This window comes from Schistocerca nitens, chromosome 3 (genome assembly GCF_023898315.1).
Source record: "Schistocerca nitens isolate TAMUIC-IGC-003100 chromosome 3, iqSchNite1.1, whole genome shotgun sequence".
NCBI classification, from domain to species: Eukaryota; Metazoa; Arthropoda; class Insecta; order Orthoptera; family Acrididae; genus Schistocerca; species Schistocerca nitens.
The window spans coordinates 517,444,217-517,448,576 of NC_064616.1; the positions used below are offsets into that span (position 1 = coordinate 517,444,217).

The following is a 4,360-nucleotide window of genomic DNA, read 5'->3' on the forward strand; positions in this document are numbered from 1 at the left end:
ATCAAAATTAAATGCCCTTATCAATGAAATAAACGTAAATATACAACTCAGAAAACGTGGTAGCTAAACGAAATCTTACTTTGCACAGGTTACATCAAGCAAATTATAGATTGATAAAAGCCCGAAACAATTCTTGGCATAAATCAAGCTTTACAAAAAGTGGTTCACTGCTGTATTTCTTCTAATAATTCAAATAATGTAAAACTTATTGCAAAATCGATTACTGATTGTGCTGACTGTACTATAGCATGTCGACAGATCACTTTTGTGCACCATCATAGATGAATTCCAGCGAATGCAGACCTCTCTCGGTGGGTAAGACCGTCTTTTAGACTGTGATTGACTAATTAATGACGTCAAAAATGATTATGGTTTAACGGAGGATTTCAGGTATTTAGTTGAATGAAGGCGGGAAAGGAGAGCGACAGTGTAATTATTTAAGCGACTCTCTCAGCATTCGTCTGTAGTGACCTAGGAAAACCACTAGAAACCTAAAACACTACGGTCAGAAAGCGATTTCAATCCCACGCTTTCCGAATACGGGTCCATTGTCGCAACCTCTTCATCCATAGTTTGTGAATTGTGTGTCGGGCGATACAGTATGTTACTACTGTCACTGAAACAATCTTGCGAGACTATTATCATCAACATTAACTTCATAAATACTCAGGATTCCGATCGCATCCTCTTTTTAGTACATTCCTGGCAAGGTATCTCTAGTCAGTACTGGACTGTGTGTTATTCGTTGCACGCGAACCTCAGCCTAAACCATCACATATTGATTCTTCTGCAATCAGCCAGTTTGGCAAGAAATCCGTCACATGAACGAAAAAGGATTGTTGGTGATTCTAAACTAAGTTATCGATTTCTTTCAACCTGCAGTAATATCACCGGCTTTGGTTGCTAGACGTCTGAGAAGTCATATGTATTGAGAGACCGTGTTCCGTGATTAATTCAACAGTGGTATAAATGTTGTTAACAGCATTAAATTATCATCCTTATTCTAACATAATGCTTTCGTTATTCCAATCGTTTTGTAGCTCCATATATCAACATATCTCAGCAATAACTTTGTGCTTCTATAGCGATCGCTTCAGGTTCCTGTAATTCTTCAAATGTGTTACCTATTCATGTAAATAAGTAACTTTCATTATATAATGACTCTTCTGGTTGTTTCACAGATAACCAGTGAATTTAAAAGGGACGTGTACTTATTGACATGTACACACATCAAAAGAAGTTTTGCATCACCTCGGTTCCGAGAGTACCGGAAACTGTACAGAAAATTGGAATAGAAATCAACATAAACATCATATCCGCCCTTTTTATTACTCATGAAAACCACACATTGCATGTTGTACCACCATACAGTGCGACCTTGAGAGGTGGTGGTCCAGATTGCTGTACACACTGGTACCTCTAATACCCAGTAGCACGTCCTCTTGCATTGATGCATGCCTGTATTCGTCGTGGCATAATATCCACAAGTTCATCAAAGCACTGTTGATCCAGATTGTCCCACTCCTCAACGGCGATTCGGCGTAGATGCCTCAGAGTGGTTGGTGGGTCATGTCGTCGATAAACAGTCCTTTTCAATCTATCTCAGGCATGTTCGATAGGGTTCATGTCTGGAGAACATGCTGGCTACTCTAGTCGAACAATGTCGTTATCCTGAAGGAAGTCATTCACAAGATGTGCACGATAGGGGTGCATATTGTCGTCCATGAAGACGAATGCCTCGCCAATATGCTGCCGATATCGTTGCACAATCGGTCGGAGGATGACATTCACGTATCGTACAGCCGTTACAGCGCCTTTCATGACCACCAGCGGCGTACGTCGGCCCCACATAATGCCAGGCCAGAACAATAGGGAACCCCCACCTTTCTGCACTCGCTGGACAGTGATTCTAAGGCGTTCAGCCTGACCGGGTTGTCTCCAAACACGTGTCCGTCGATTGGTTGGTTGAAGGCACATGCGACACATATCGGTGAAGAGAACGTGATGCCAATCCTGAGCGGTCCATTCGACATTTTGTTCGGCCATCTGTACCGCGCTGCATGGTGTCGTGGTTGCAAAGGTGGACCTCGCCATGGACATCGGTAGTGAAGTTGCGCATCATGCAGCCTATTGCGCACAGTTTTAGTCGTAACACGACGTCGTGTGGCTGCAAGAAAAACATTATTCAACATGGTGGCGTTGCTGTCTCTCTGTATCTCCTCCATTACCGAACAACGTCGCTTTGGTTCACTCCGACGTGCCTGGACACTTCCGTTGATGAGAGCCCTTCCTGGCACAAAGTAACAATGCGGACGCGATCGAACCGCGGTATTGACCGTATAGGCATGATTGAACTACCGACAACACGAGTCGTGTACTTCATTCCTGGTGGATTGACTGAAACTGATCGGCTCTCGGACACCTCCGTCTAATAGGCGCTGCTCATGCATGCTTGTTTACATCTTTGGGCGGGTTTAGTGACATCTCTGAACAGTCAAATGGACAGTTTCTGTGATACAATATCCACAGTCAACGTCTATCTCCAGGAGTTCTGCCAACCGGGGTGATGGAAAACTTTTTTTGGTGTGTGTACAGTCGGAGGGAATAAGAATTACCTGAGACTTTAGGCAGAATACTATAAATGCAAGTAACTTATTACAGAAACACGGCGATAGACCGGTGTAACGGCGCCCGTACAATGCGGGGTTGTAGTACGCTGTTGGATTCCAACAGTATGCGATAAGTGAATGGACTTATGCATACAAAATCTGTATTGTAGCCGCGTAATCTGTGTCCCTTCTGCTTATAGTCAGAGCTCAATACGTTGGTCATTACGACGAAGCTCAAGAAGGCACTTCAGTTGCTTTCTCAGAAGTCACATTGGCAAAAAATTCTCACGACCGTCAGAAGTGAGGTAAGCTACTTCGATTGCACGCTTTCTTGCTATGAGTCGTGGTACATCAAACATAGGACTTGCGATTTGATTTCTCGAGGCACGCACCTGGTTCCAGTTCGTTTCCGTCTAGTGTACTCTTTCACACAACTGTAAACAGAGGTGATGATACGGCGGTGCTAATAGCAGCCATACACGATGCATCGGTATATCCTATGTGCTTCATCGGTATATGCTGCCTGCCGATTGCTAGGGAACAGAAATTTTCTTAGACAGGAATAGTCACAGAACAGAGGTGCCGCGGTATATTTATAACGAAAAATGGTACAGATTTCACCACATGGGAAACCGGGTTAACAGACACTAATAACGGCCAAGTTTGACTGAAAATTCTCATTATTAGAAATGAGAAGGAGCGATCTGTATGCCCGTTAAAGAAAATTTTTATAGCCAAGATCGCGTTCAAAGCAATATTTTATTGACCCGTTTCGACAGGTAAGACTGTCATCTTCAGCTCATCAAACGCTTATGTGGTTGTACGACATTGCGCGTTCATTAACATGGCATGAGCAATGTCATGAGCAATGAACGCACAATGGAACATGATGCACTACCAAAAAGGTTTTGGAAGATCTGACGATAACAGTCTCACCTGTCCAAACTAAAACTCCGTCCGAACAGGCCAGGAAGGCCCAACGGTACCGATCGGCCACCGTGTCATCCTCAGCCTACAGGCGTCACTGGAAGGTCATGTGATCAACACACGGCTCTTCCGACCGTATATCAGTTTACGAGACTGGAGCTGCTACTTCCCTGTCAAGTAGCCCTTCATTGTGCCTCGCTAGGGCTGAGTGCATCCCGCTTGCCAACAGCGCTCAGCAGACCGGATGGTCACCCATCCAAGTACTAGCTCAGCCCGACAGCGCTTAACTTCTGTGATCTGACGGGAACCGCTGTTACCACTGCGGCAAGGCTGTTGGCCACCTGTCGAAACTGGTCAATAAAAAATAGCTTTGAACTCTATCTTTGCTACAAAAAAAATCTCTTGATACAGGTCAGACTTTCAACAAAAATGTCAATATCGGACTCTCAGTAAGAAATAAGCCCTTCTCGGGCACTAATGCACTTGCTGCACCAGTTATTCGTGCTGGCTACCAGACTATTAAGGAGTCCTTGTCCTCAAGGCGGTTCTCAGGTATTGCACTATTCAGAGAGAGGGTTTAGCTGAGAAACACATCTGCCAAGAGCATCTCAGGCACGCTCAATATGATTTAGGTCTGGGGAGTGCACAGACCATTCCATACGTTCAATATCCTCACTTTCCAATGTGTCCGACACCTCAGCGACCCTGAGTGGGTGGACATTATCAAATGGCTCTGAGCACTATGGGACTTAACTTCTGAGGTCATCAGTCCCCTAGAACTTTGAACTACTTAAACTTAACTAACTTAAGGACATCTCACACAT

The 4,360-nt window shown here is 44.4% G+C and overlaps 1 pseudogene; it reads right to left on the bottom strand.

The window, feature by feature from the left end:
- Window positions 1-3,756: 3,756 nt before the first annotated feature.
- LOC126250309 (5S ribosomal RNA) lies at window positions 3,757-3,874 on the bottom strand (annotated as a pseudogene).
- Between the last annotated feature and the right edge of the window lie 486 nt (window positions 3,875-4,360).